General features: G+C 43.0%; 1 protein-coding gene across 2 annotated transcripts in view; it reads left to right on the top strand.

Annotated features, from left to right (window-relative positions):
* The window catches only part of pik3r3b (phosphoinositide-3-kinase, regulatory subunit 3b (gamma)), a 211,258-nt gene that overhangs the window by 174,158 nt on the left and 21,681 nt on the right, over window positions 1–15,419 (top strand). The window lies entirely within an intron of this gene.

The raw sequence follows: 15,419 nt of genomic DNA, 5'->3' as shown, positions 1-15,419 counted from the left end.
ACACACCCTGTAAACGCTGCTGCAGCTCTCACTGTCCATTGAACTGACCTGCTGTGTTGCTTTTACACCCCCAGCTTGCAGGATCTCCTCTCTGAATGCAGAGCAGTGACACAGCTCTAACTGTGCTGCTCCCGGTCTGACAGAGGAGAGGTCGCCCCTGTTCCCTCCTGGGTCGTCCAGCTAGCGCCGTAACGGTGATTTACTGGCCGTTACATCTGCGATAATGCTGCTGCGTTGGTCTTAACGCAGAGACAGCTGCTGATTGTGTTGTTGATAGTGTTTCTGTAAATTTAGTGAAATTAAGATGTGACTATATTCATGCTTCTTTTATCTTTTAACCATCTTCAAAATGTGGTATCTTTTCATCCTAGACCATGCTAGCAGTTAGCATAAGTACAGGAAAGGAGTAAAAGGGGCATCAGGACGGGTTCGTTCTCATTGTCAGGTGATTATACACTAATGGAAACAAACCGAATAATACCACACTGGTTCTTTATTACTTGAGACAGTGGTTTTGTCTGCCTGAGCCCAGACACCCCGCCAAGAAAACCTATTCCACTCGCTGGCATCCATGATATGAAATATCCGGTTATTACTGGTGACTCCAGGTGAGGGTTGTAAGTGAACTGGTAAATGGAGAGCTCTGAGCGGAGCCTCTTCACCATGACAGACATTATTCTGCCGGGTTGGTCCTTTAACCCGTGTTGTATTAGTCCATCAGAGCCTTTATAACCGTTTCGTGGCCCCACTGCAGCGAGATGTCGGAGGAGAGGTCCGGGTGGAGCAGGGGAAGATGGGAGGTCGTCCTCCTGACTGATGTACTGTATTAGAAATCAGATAAGGAGTGTTTGTTCTCTGCTGTAATCTCGTCCAGGGCCGCTGTGCCTCAGTGCTGCTGTCTCTCTGAGAGCTTGATCATTGTTTCGCTTGCTGTTGATAAAACAAGGCCTCAAAGGATTGAATGAGAAGCACACACACAGTTCTTCTGAAGCTCAAATAGGCTTGTGTGCATTTATTTGCATGTATTAGGCTTTTTATCAGGCTTTTATTCCTGTAGCATTAAAGAGAAACATTATAATGGGGCTTTTTTCTTGCTCTTTTAGCCATTTTACAACAGTATCCTTTACAGAAATGTCAACCATTTTGTACTTTCATAGGCTTAAAACTTGTTAACGTCGGAATCCATTACAGCCTGCTTTTATTTCAATCAAACGCACATCATCTTTTAAATGAATCTCCATTTAAAAGGATATTACAATGCAAAAGTGCTGCAAGAAAAGGAGCAAATTGATTCATTCTGTGGTGAAATGAATGTAAACCTATGGCTACCTGAACCAAAGGACAAACATAATCAACCTATCGAGGACAGAACACCAACTGTTTCTTTAGTTGCATCACCAGGTCACGTTCATGTTAAAGCCCCCTACAAGGAACCCGTGATTGGGTGTTCTGGCGGCCCCTGTGGACAGAAGTGGTAGTGTTTTATCCCGCCACCGTAAGAGGAAACCATCCAAAGCCGAAAGGGCTGACATGAGCTCCCCCGAAAACATGATTTGTGGAATTTTTGGGGGGGTCTATAAGTTATTGACAATATGCTATATGCTGTATCTTCATCATCATGGGTCATACGTACAATTAGGCTCCTATTGATGTATGATTCATGCTGATTTAATGTCAATAAACGGATCAAAAGGATCCCAAAATAACAACATTATGACGCCAAATTGTAAAAAGTCTGAATTCATACTTTGTCGGGTCTGTGTGCGAGACGACGAACAAACAACTTTTAAAATGCTTGTTTTCTGAATGGAGTTTGGTTGATCAGGGCTGTGCTAACTTAGTTAGAGTAAAGTAAAACCAACAGCTTGAATCAAGTTAACAGACGCATATTTTACAACTTCCTCTCTTCCTTTTCTCCAAGCAATTCTCTGTATAAATATGAATTAGCACCATAGAGGAACGTAGCCTTGCTCTCTGTAACTCAAAGGTTGTTTGTATATGTAGATCATATAGAGGCAGTATTAAACAGAGACTGTTTCCTGACCATGCTCCCGGATCTTAGCCATTGCTGGTAACTTGCTGACTGTAATGTTCCTGTTACCATTAAAGGAACGACGCCCAGAGCTGTGACAGTAAGATCAGAGTTGTAATAAACTGGAATTTATCCCTTTAGACGGAGAGACGAAAGAGTTAAATGCTTTTCCAAAGCAGGTCTTCCTGACTCTGCTCGACCGGTTGACGGCCTCGCAGCCTGCCTACTTGGCTGTCTGCCCATCTGACTGCCTGTCTGCCTGCCTGCCTGCCTGTCTGTCCGTCTGAGCGGCTGCCTGACTGTGCTACCGCATGAATAATGCTGAGCCATGGTGCCCTGCTGCCTTGACAACCAGTGGAGAGCGAGGAGAGGGAGAGGGACGGGGGGAGGTCTGTGTGGGTAGAGAGCAAATATAGAAAGGAGAAAAAGGGGGAGAAGAGGAGGAGGAGGAGGAGGATGGTGCCGGGGGGAACTGATCAAGTGAAAACTGAAACAATGGGAATGTAGGGCAGAGAAAAAGAAAGATTGGGAGAGAGGGAGTAATGAGGGAATACTTTATTTAGGGCGAGAGGAATGGAGATGCAAAAGCAAAAAAAAAAACAAACAACAGAGGAGGCGTCAGGAAAACATGAGAGAGAGACAGAGAGAGAGAGACAGAGATAGAGGGAGAGTCAGAGACAGACAGACAGAGAGAGAGAGACAGAGAGAGAGACAGAGAGACGGAGAGCGAGACAGAGTCAGAGAGAGAGGGAGAGACAAAGAGAGAGAGGGAGAGAAACAGAGAGAGAGACAGAGAGGGAGAGACAGAGAGAGAGAGAGAGACGGAGAGAGAGAGACAGACAGAGAGAGTCAGAGACCAAGAGAGAGAGAGAGAGAGAGACAGACAGACAGAGAGAGAGAGAGAGAAACGGAGAGACAGACAGACAGAGACAGAGAGAGAGAGAGACGGAGAGGGAGACAGACAGAGACAGAGAGAGAGAGAGACAGACAGACAGAGAGAGACAGAGAGAGAGAGAGACGGAGAGGGAGACAGACAGAGACAGAGAGAGAGAGGGCGGCTCAGCAGTTCTGGATGCAGCAGCGGCAGCAACCTGTTTCACAGTGTCACCAGAGTGTTGCATCATGGGATCAGGACCAGGGGGACGCTCACATTGCAGGATGACATCACCCGTTACCGAGTCAGCTCTCGTCTGCTCGGCTGTGTCTGTCTGTCTGTCTGATGGCTCGTCTCACGGCGACACAAAGCGCCAGATCGACAGATGAACAGACCGACATAAATGGAGAAAAGGGTGGGGGGGGGAGAAAGAAAAACGCAGATGCTCATGGAGAGTTTCAGCCTTGTGTGCCAGCGTGATATTGCAATGTGGAAGAAGAGGAGGAGGAAGAAGAGGAGGAGGAAGAGGAGGAGGAGGGGTGTAGAGATTTTGGGTTTGCTTGTCATCTATCTCCTCCCCTCCTCCCACCCTCCTCCCTTGCTGCCTGTTTGGCTCTCGGACTGTCCACTGTACCCAATAAGCAGAGATGGAGCTGCTTTACGAGGCATCATCAGCCCTATTTTTGACTGCAACAGCAAAAACCCATTTCACTGCAACAGTAGAGAAAAAACATATTTTTAGTCCTTTTACCAGCAGAAATACACACGAGATATTATTCCTCTCTCTCTGTCTCTCTCTCTCTCTCTCTCACTCAGTTTATTTCTTCCTGTCCAGTTAAATTTGGCATTTTAAATCTCGCCTGTACCCGATCCTGTTTCTGTATGGACTTATTTCCCATGTGTTTCTGTCCCTGTGTGCATTCAGTATGAATAATCACACAGCGAGGCCCCGTTACTCTCACTCCCGATCCCGTAATTACGTCCCTCTTGACTATCCCAGAGCCTCCGTTCAAAATCCCTGAATAGGTACAGATATAATTTTCTTAATTTAAGTTTCATCACACGTCTTGGCCCTGTTCTGCCGACTCTTTCACAGTCACTTCTTATTCCTCATGTGATTATTCGAAAGCTTCTATCCAAAGAACCTGAAAATAAACATTAATAATGTTAAAATCGATGTTACATGGCTTCTTTAATTTACAATCTTGCCTTTACCCGATCCTGTAATTAAGTAAGTAATAATTCCCTGTTATTATTATTGTCATTATTGTTCCAGAGCTTCTGTTCAAAAGCTTTGGGTAGATGCAGGTTAAGTAGGATTTTATGAAATTAAGTTAAGTGATTAATCACAGATCATCGTCCAATATTACAACCGCGCCCCTCACCCGATCAATCCTGCTACTTTCCCCCCCGATCCTACGGTTGTTCAACATGTCACATCTTTCCAAAAACATCATCATGACCCCAAATGAACAGAGTACAAATCATTATAGATTTCATCCCCTGACTATTCCAGTAATCACACATAATAGAACTATAGCTTTTTAGCGGACGATCACACTGAGATGCGTCGCTAACGTGTTGCGAGCAGAGTCGTTGTTTTCCTACGGTACGGTACGGCGAGCCTTGTGTGCGCTCCTCTCTTGCTTCTCGCATCACGTATTTATTAAGTGCTGAGTCATACCGCTCGTCAGTGTCACAATGGATCCAGGCAGCCAATGAAATCAAGATGTTTTACCGCTTCCTTTCCTGATTTGATGCCGGTAGACGGGAGAGGAGTGGATGTGAGGGGGGATTCGTAGCTCCTGTCGTGATAGTTTCATACTTGAGAGTTCGACGTCTGCTTGAATCCACTTTTTTCCATCAGCCATATTTGATCGTCCCGCCAAAGCAACCGCACCCATCGTGATGCAGCTCGGTCTAATTTGCCCCCTTACTGATCCATCCAAATCCCAGTGACTAGAGGTAGTCGCAAGTCCCATATCACAGGAATGTCGCCAGTCTGAAGGATCCTGTGGAGTTCCTGATCTGATTTCAGCCATTAATTGTTTATTCATTCAATCTGTACTTTCAAAAGCATTATGGTTATATATTCATGTATAGTAACACTTAAATCAGCTGCGTTACAGTAGACACAGACAGCAGGCTGCACAGTCACAGACACAATCTCCTCAGCGGGTGGTTTCAATAATTAATATAAATCCTTTTAGTTACTTTCAGACTTTCCTTCTGCCCGCCTGCAGCGTGAGACAGCCTGCGCTTGCACAGGTTCGATTGTGTGAGACAGGATCAGTCAATGCCAGAAAAAGGAACCGAATCCACTCTGAATAGTAATGAGTGCGCTGGTTGGTTGAACAGAGGATGGATCAAGAGAGCTGAGGAAGATGAGAGCCTCTCACTGAACCGGCTGAGCTGGAAAGTTTGAGACAGCGAAGCTAATCGGTGTGCTCGAGCTGGAGCGCACATGACTCGCGGCCGACACACAGCTCGCTAAGACCAAAGCAGCCGATGTAAATCCAATGTGCAGGATCCACCGGAGGCAGCGATGCATCAAAAGGCCTCATCACACCGGCTTCTCTGATGTGAACCGCAGCATAGTGTCTCGTACATGATGTTTAAGCTCGGCCTTACCCCCGGAGATGTTCGTTCACTCAGAAGAAATGTACTTAGCAGGGGTCTTCTGAACTTCTTTGTTCTGGATGTGTAAGTTAGCTGCGAATCGTTTTTTCCCACCTGGGAACTGCTGATCTCAATTTTTCACAAGAGCAAGTTAACAGTGAACCACTGTGCTCATGATGAGGTCTCCAGAGGACACGGGTAGAAATTATTGGATTAAATGTTGTTTTCATCCGATCACAAGAAGGTTACTTGGTTATCTGAACGTAATCTTAACCAGTAATTATATTTACGATCATGACTTCCTCATGATCGGGTTTTTTTTCTCATCATTTTGTGATTTCCACATCACAAATACATGAACTGATATCCCATGTACACTGACTTTAGAAGGAGTACGGTCTGGATCTTTATATTTGAAAAGTGTCCTGAGACAACCTCTGTTATGAATTGACGCTGCACAGATAAAACTGAACTGAATAAGTGCTGAAAAGAAAAGTGATGGTGAAGGCCGATCACACAAAGTCACAAAAGACATTTACTGTTTAGAGCATGCTAACATTCAAAGGGCAAAAAGTATTGTTATTTTTCTTATAATTCTGGATGTGAGGGTATATATATATATATATATATATATATATATATATATATATATGAGATTTAAAACATTAATATATCAGGAAACAGCTATTCTCTATATAAAGACACAGAGTCACATGGTGTCTCACTCCCTCTGCCTGTGTTGTATCGCAGCCTCTCTGTGGTTTGTTGTTGGTGATTGTTGGAAACACTAACAGAGACACTTTTAAGTAGTTTTATTCTGTTTCTGTCCACTTTAATGAAGTTACGATGATCTGAAGGTAAAATGAGTGTTTGTGTCTCTGGAGTCTGGTGGAGAGTGATAGTGATATTACGGCTGTTTGTGGTTAAACTAAAGGTCTATCTCTGTAGGGATCCTTTCCATAATGCTGTCAGACACTGACTATAACAACCTGAGTCTGTCAGTGGAACAAACAGCTACTTTTAGTGGACAGACTTTCACAACCGCTTATGTCCCCAAAGATTAGCATACGTTGTTCTGTTGTTGTTTCTGCTAGGTTAAATGATTGGTTTTGTCAATGGAGTCTGGTTGACTGTAGCTTGTCTTGGTCCGACATGTTGGTGCTCTAGTGGGCCTCTAGTGGCAACTGAATGTAACCTTATAAAACCTTTAAGATAATTCCAGTTCAATATATAGCTTATGCCAGTCAAGCTTGACCATTAGTCAACACAGGCCTGCACATTTATATCCTTCACCTATCAGCAGCAGGTTTGGGGGGGTGTCCTCCACAGTGTTTCAGTGGCCATATGTGACAGAAAATATGGTCTCTCTGCATGGCTCGCTGCGGTGGCTCCATCCCACTGACACAATGGCCGCATGCACACACATACAGTTCTGTACCAGTGAGGACCTTCGTTGACTTCGTCACACCTGAGGCCGACCCCCGTAGCGGCCAGACTGGTCCGGTCCAACTCTAGTTTGGCCACAGATGCAAAGACCGATGGCAGTCAAGAAGGATTCTCACATGATCGTGTGAATTTCTTGAGTCTAACTGCTTCGCAACATTTTCCACCATGTATGCTGACATCACCTGAACCAGTAGGTCCCAACCTGGGGGTCGCCAAAGCTTCATGGGGGGTCACGAGGCCTTCTTGATTTTAATGGGTGTAGGAAAACCTAAAAAATGTACACAGTCGGTCTATATCTCAGCATCTCATTCATTTCTGTGAAGAAAGAACTGTATTTTTCTTTAGGTTTAGAGTTTAGACAGTAGCTATGTATGATTGACATAAAAAGTTACTAAAAAACCTAAAAAAACTCAATATTCACAGGGAATAATCTGCTCATTCTCTGGTTTTACACAAACTTCCTTACTGAGTTCACTGTTTGGTTTCATTGTACATTCAATCAATATAATATGAAATGTCCATAAAATATGTCACAAAGTCAGAATACTGCATGGTAGAAAGAGGTCTGTTCATGGATGTGTACCCAGATGAGTGTATGCATACAGACAGTATCTGTCCATAAACAAACGCTGGATCTCACTGTATGTTTGTGCATTTATTCCAGTGTAATGCTGCAAAACCAACAACAACAACGAGAGAACAGAAAGGTGACGGCTCAGTCACACTGTGCATTTTAATGATAATTGCAGCCGTGATGTCGGCGCTGCGTACGTCCCTGCACCCTCCAAAAACGCTTATGCATAATATATACAAAAGTGCCGTGCCATATTACGTAACCCGTCTCCTCGTGTGTCTGTGTGTGTGTGTGTGTGTGTGTGTGTGTGTGTGCTCCTCCAGACCCCCACTCCACCGATGTGTCTATGTTTAGCAGCCTATTCGTGTCTACAGTTAAATTGTACTTTCCACTCTAGTTATTACAGCGGCAGACGAAATATGAAAAGCGCTGAGGGCCATGGATAATAAGCACAGAAATAGAGCAGGCAGTGAGCAAACCGCAGCCTCATCATCGCTGTACAGTCAAACATCCCCCCCCACCACCACCTCGGATCCATGAGACAAACACATCCCAACCAAAAACTTCCTGACTCCACCAACCCTCCTTTCCTTCCATCCATCCCTCCTTCCCTTCAAGCTTCCTCGTTCTCCCACGACAGCTCAAGTCCGCAGGCCTTTAAGAGCAAAAAGAAATAAAAAAGAGACAGTTTGACCACGTGCTCAGCGGCTGATAGATTGTACAGTAGTGACTCCCTGACACCGGGGGGAACACGTCAGGGAGATATACAACACTATTGTGTCTCTTTCTGAATCACTGCTTTATTACAGCACACACACACACACACACACACACACACACACACACACACACACACACACACACACACACACACAGATACATGCCCGCTCAGGGGAGCAATTAAACCTCTAAAACATGAGACTGAAAACTGCACATACGCCCGTTTGTTGACAGAAGCAGTGGAAGAAAAACTATAAAATCACAAGTAAAATAGTGCCTCAATTTCCAACTGTCACCTCAGTCGAAGGCTTGTATGTATTTTGCTTTAAGCGACACTACAGTGATACAGAAGTACAGATACGTATGTGGAAAAAGACTCAGACAAAGTCGAAGTATTGATTCTTTACTGCAGTAAAAGTGGAAAAGTACAGGCTCTGAAATGTACTCAAAGTATAGAAGTAAAAAGTTCTCTCTGAAGGACTCTCGTCTCGTCTGCTCACTGTTACAGCTTTCAGGTCGTATTCATAATAAAAATAATAATAATAATAACCTTTATTGCAGCTCTTCACTCATTTAATTTAAGTACTCGGCCATATTGTCTCTATATTTTTTTATTATACTTGTATATATTGTCTTTTTTTATTGTCTCTATTTATATTTTCTCGTGTTTTTCAGCCGCGCACCACCACACATAAATAGAAAATATAGAAATATTACTTTGAGACTCTTGTGCAGAGACACTTTTAATGTAATACCACCTGTATTAGGGCACAGGTTGCTGCACAAGAGCCTGACAATCATGTTTTCTGAGCCAGTTTCTAAAGCTGTATTTAGTTCTGATAGAATTTTCTGATATCCCATGGGCCCCCTCAGTGCCACCCCATTTAATCGCCCCTGTTAACATACAATCACAGTCCCAGACCATCATGCACGGGCCAGTATAAAAGTAAGTTCTTTATTTTGGGGGGTTTTTGAACAAAAAACAACAACAAAAAAAGACTGACATTACATAAAATAAGTGAATACTGCTTTTATAAAAACTTTCCCTAATGTATTTTAGGAGAGTTAAGATAAGATAAGATTGGATTGATCCCACACTGGGGGAATCCACTCACTACAGCAGATACAACTGATAAGAAAACACACATTAAATTAAAAGAATTGTGTCACTGTGTCTCTCTATCTCTCAGACACACAAACTAATAGAGACAAGCTGGTGGTTCACAGGTGCTGGAGGGTCACCGTAGCTCCATTCAGCCGTGTCAGCGTGTGTCCGCGTGCATCGCCCTCCTCGCCGCGTCTGGCTTTCTATCTCGCAAAGTACAATAGCTGCTAATAAGAGAGTGTTTGAGTTAAATGATTGTGAGCTGTGGTTGTAGAAAATGACACCGTGTCCTGATGAAGAGTTTTTTTTGGGGGGGGGGAGCCGTTGCTTGGGGCCACAGGTGGTGCGTGACCTTAAATGCTCTTCACACAGATAGATAATGCTTAAACCACACACACACACACACACACACACCTATATATGTATAACCTCACAGATTACATCTAGTTTACTGGACTGCTTGTTCTTGAGGAGCGACAGCAGCATTTTTTGGTCTCAGACTCAATCCAGGGACGTTTTATCTGAAACTTCTTTTTACAATTTAAATATAATCTGCTAGACTGAAACATGACAGACAAAACCCTGATAGACAGCCAGGTGGGTCCGTGAGTTCAGATAAACTCCTCAAGGCCAAACATTGTTCAGCCTGATGCTAACTTTATTTTTAATTCTAGGGAAGATGTCTAAATTTATCAACTGTGTTAAAGTTCCTGGGAACCGATATTTCAGCTTGGGAAGGCTATGCAGCTAGCGCTAAGAGCTAGCCCTCCCAAACAGCACTGAAGAAGCAATTTCTGGGTTATCTGTTATCTGTTATGCATTAAGAAGACTCTAAATACAACAATCAGAGTTCAGATCTCAGTGAAACCTCATTATTGATGGCGAGAATAAGACAGAATTCAAAGTGTGCATCCATCATGCAACTCATGGTCCAGTAGTAAGTTATACAGTGTGATCCAGCAGTGCACAGACACTGTGAATGGACTCTACAGTCAGACATCTTCTAAAGGAAGGAAAAATGAACAGAATTTGCATATTTCATAGATTGTGGAATTTTTAATGAGGTGGGAGGACTTTTTAAGGATTTTAATGTGGAAATTATACTTTTTTTTATGGAAGAAAAACTCTATACCCACTATAAATATCTCCATTTGTGTGGTGTGTCCTGGGTTTTTAATACATCCTCCTATATCATCCTCATATAGTCAGAATGAAGCGTTGGAAGAAGCAGACGCAGAATATTCATGTGATATTGTAAAATGTGGTTACAAAAAAAAGAAAATCAACGTTGAAGAGGTTAAAGAGCTTTATGTTTTACCTTCATGGTTTAAAAGAATCATGCGTGCATGGATTTGTGCTTCCCTGCTGCATTTAACTCAGTATGTGGCATATGATATGAGCTCCCAGACAGCGCCTTTGTCTGTGCTTAAAGCCTCTTAAAAGAGACATTGTTAGCGCCTCACTGGACGTTTTGGTCTCTATGGCGACAGAAATGGCAAACTCAACACCTGATTCCCAGGAGCTCACCTGGGCTTCTCTCCCTCACACACACACACACACACACACACACACACACACACACACACACACACACACACATGCAGATACTTTTCTCAAATTCTCTGTTGCACAAACAGGAAGAAGTATTTGGAAGTAAAATTAGCAAAACCACAATGTAAACATGTGCAGAGATCTACTTTCAGTGTGTTCCTTAAGTAAAAGTATTGTCAGTGAAATGTATCAATGTATGTAGAAGTTCTCTTTCTGAACAATGGTCCCCTTCCTGAGTGTTAAATAATTGATGTGTGAACCTGTAACCAGTAATCTTTAATGTTGTTTCTGCTCCAGATGGCGCCACGGTTCACACCGGGACCGCTTTAGTATTCTGCACTTTGTGAAATATGTTTATTTGTTTTGCTTTTGAAAGTGAGATAAAAAGATGGATATCAATCTGATGTCTGTGTGTCCACGGCGCCTGAAGGAAAACAACCAATCTGAGCCGAGAAAGATATCTGAGGGTTTCAGCAAGCACAACAATATTACAGGACAGAGCTGGAGTCAGGATATGGTTAGCCTAGCTTAGCATAAAGCATAAGGGTCTGCTTGAGGTTTCTAACAGGATCCCTACAGACATAGCCGTTCAACCAGACTCCATTCACAAAAACACTAATTTTACCTCACAGATCATCGTAACTTCATTAAAAGTGGACAGAAACAAGATACAACTCACCAAAACCGTCTTTCAGCAATCACCAACTCTGGTTTGATGGAAATAATTCCTTAATTCACCGAGTTAGATGAGAAAATGTTCATAAAAAAGGGTCAAAGTGCGTCTACTAACAGTAGTAGTTTAACCACAAACAGCTGTAATATCACTATCACTCTCCACCAGACTCCAGAGACACAAACACTCATTTTACCTTCAGATCATCTTAACTTCATTAAAGTGAACAGAAACAGAATAAAACTCATTAAAAGCGTCTCTGTTAGTGTTTCCAACAATCACCAACTCTGGTTTGGTGGAAATAAATCCTTAATAATAATAATAATAATAATAATAATAATAATAATAATACATCATATTTCATGAGCTCATTTAATGTTGAATATAAAATCCTGTAACTGTAGTAAAATGACATTTATGTGACTTTAATGAAGGAATGTGAGGTATTATCTGGCACACCTGCCCCATTTTAGCTTCCATTTTCTGGTGTTTTTGGCACAGTTGAGGCACATACCGGTGACAGCAGTACCAAAATCCTGAAGCAGCAGTTATTTAAAATGTTTCTGCATGCCATTATCACTTTACTAACATCGCTCCCTCAGCCAAACTTAGAAAACTTTATTATTTGACATTTTCTGCTCGTTTCTGCCATTTTCCCCCCATGCACTGAGAAACATGCATAATTGGAATATATGAAGTTTTATTTGGAGTCGCGGGAGGGAGGAGTGGACTCATACGTGACCATACTTCATATGTGATTATGCATACGCTATGCAAATAGGCCACTTGATGCCACTCGGCTCTATTGTTGAAGAAGGTTAAATGCGGAGCAGCGAGCTGACGGCCGGGGACAGCGCAGATTAATACTGCTGTTCCCATCGTCGTCCTCCCGGTCCCGTCCGCCCCTCCTTCTTCCTCTCTCTTTCTCTTTTGTATGACGAGGGGCAGAGTCAGTTCCTGTGTCATTGTTAGAGATCCATCTGCCCAGCCACACACACACACACACACACACACACACACACACACACACACACAGGGCGGCAGCAGCAATTAAACCTGTTTGACACACTTGACAGAGAGGAGCTTTGGGGTGTGTGTCCGGCACGAGCCATCTGTGAAACAACCACACACACACACACACACACACACACACACACACACACACACTGCTGCATTAAATAGATTTAATTCACTGATAGGCCCCCCCCTCCTTGCAGGAGCACCCTCAATCCTCCGTCCTCCTTCTCCTGCTCTCGTGATGGACAGATGAGACACACAGGTTTAGGGAGGGAGGGTGACTCTATGGATGGACGGATGGGTGGATGTAGAGGGAGGACAGGGTGGATGGATGGCAGATTGGGGAGCAGACCTTTCATTTATTGCTGCTCCCTGAAGTAGGACACCGGGCAGACAGATAGACAGAGCAGCTGTAATTACTGGTGGCAGCAGCCCCCCCCAATCAGAAGATATTGTATTGATATTAGGCTGTTAACAGGAGATTACCATGTTGATGGCTGGGGGGGTGTGAGCCAGTCTGGGTCTCCACTGTGTGCTTAAAGGGGGGGGCAGCTGATGATGATGATGCCATTGTTGTTGTTTTAATATAAAAGTGCTCTACTGTCTGCTCTTGGCACAGGAATAGACGCGGAGAGACGGAGTGATAGGATCATATTATTTTGTTGTTTTTTACCAGTTTTTAACAAATAAATGGGAAACAGTTAATCAGCTTAAACAGACTCATTCCAATTTTATGTTTGCTCACAAACAAACAGCCCAGCTTTTGTAAACAGAAAATAAAGGTTTGAACTAGAAAATATAAAGCAGCAACAAGAAACGTGTATTTTTTGTTGATTCTGGCGGCACCAAAAGCGGTATAGTGTTTCACACAAAGCTTATTTCTTCCTGTTGCCAGCAGGTGGCGCTATGACTATGTCTGAATATTGCACTTTGGTGTGTTCAGGCTGGGACTCAAACGTGTGAAGTTTGGGGCAGATTTGACCATATACACTGAAATTATGACGACTGCCTGTTTTGTGGCGATGCATCAAACTTCGACGCCACGCCACGGACACGCCGTTCAACGATCTACCAAACTTTTGATAACTTTTCATCGTGAAGGTCTTAAGATTGCACCGTCCCAGTTTCAAGCTGATCCGATTAACTCTGTATGAGGAGTTAATTCAAGTACAATGTGTGGAAATGGCCCAAAATTACCACTAAATTCAAAAAGCTAGAAACCTAGCCAATTAATTCACATCAACCATTAGTTAGTTAGTTAGTTAGTTAGTTAGTTAGTCAGTTAGTGTTTTGCTAATATTAACTAACTTAAGATGTCGCATTTATCTTTTAACCATCTTCAAAATGTGGTATGTGTAGTTATCTGATCAATTATTAATATAACATATTGATTAGAACAGCCTATAAAATGGAATCAGAAAACAAAGAACCCTGTTAAGAAGTCCTGACATAGTCCTGAACCCACAATCCTGTAAATCCATGATATCCACTTTAGCAGGTGTGTGCATTGATGTGTGTGTGTGTGTGTGTGTGTGTGTGTGTGTGTGTGTGTGTGTGTGCAGTAATCTCTGTATTATAGGCTTCCTAAATACATGTTTGCACCCCTCTAGCATCCCTAAGCTCATGTTTAAGCTTCCATATCATTTACTGGGACTGTAAGGCGGCTCGGTTCACGCTGGAAATGGCTCCTTTTAAACAAACCCACTGAAGAAAAACAAACTGTGGCTCCAAATCAAATCGCTGCAGCGGAAGAAGGACATTATGATCAAAGACGATTTATATCTCTCACTGGTTTTTTTGGGGGGGGGTTTTGTACATTTTAAAGTTTGTATAATTATCGTGTGACGGTTTATTAAACGTGTCATAGCCGACTCCAGTGGGTTAGATAGCTGCTGACGTGGGAGCTTAAACTGTACAACCTTTAATCTCATTGTGTCTCACTGTGTCTTCCTACCTTTCATCGCTGCTGACCATTTTCCAAACCACATTGTGGACATTTGGGTGTTTGAATGTGTTTTTCCTAGCTGTCAGTCAGCCTCTGTTTGAATTCATTTCACTACGGTATAAAAATCAACTTGAAACATGCTTGATTTGTGTATTCCACCATGCTGTCACTTTGCATGCTAATGCAGCTGAAAGAGCAGATTTATCTGGAAGTCTCCACTGCATTACCATGCAATGATCACTTTAAAACACACACACACACACACACACACACACACACTGTCAGCTCATTTTATCTCGTCTTGCTGTCAGCACAGAAACCAACAACGTGTCAGCCCGTTTCTTTTTAAAAAGGCTCAGTAAGTTACCGACACTGCTGGGTAATGTAGTGTTTACCAAACTTTCCTCAAACTGGAGGAAACAGTGCTTTTCTTGGGGACTATTTTCAGCTGCAGATTAATTCACATTTGGTGCTTTTGTGAGTTTTTGAGGCGGCGAAATGTGACTCAGAATAAACTACAGTGTGTGCATTCATGCTAATGAAGGAGCGTGTCACCCAGTGCCACAGTGTGACTCATTTATGTGGTTTTAATAGATTTTGGACAACAATGGAGCTCTATGGCACAAACAATATTTATTACTCGGGTTGATTTATTGGGAAAATATATAATCTATCAACCAGCCTGTCATTCATGTGTGTTGTGTTCCCGACCTGGCTGCAGCAGTAGCAGCCAGTGGTTTGTAGTGACATACAGGCAGTCAGTGGGGGGGTGAGGATCTTGCTGGAAAAAACCCACAGAATTTGTAACTTGCTCTTCAGAGGCTGAAGTAATTTCCCTATTGGCTCTGAATTTCTGCCTCTGC

Source organism: Dicentrarchus labrax, unplaced genomic scaffold, assembly GCF_905237075.1.
Source record: "Dicentrarchus labrax unplaced genomic scaffold, dlabrax2021, whole genome shotgun sequence".
Lineage (NCBI taxonomy): Eukaryota > Metazoa > Chordata > Actinopteri > Moronidae > Dicentrarchus > Dicentrarchus labrax.
This window is presented reverse-complemented; position numbering and strand designations above follow the sequence as displayed.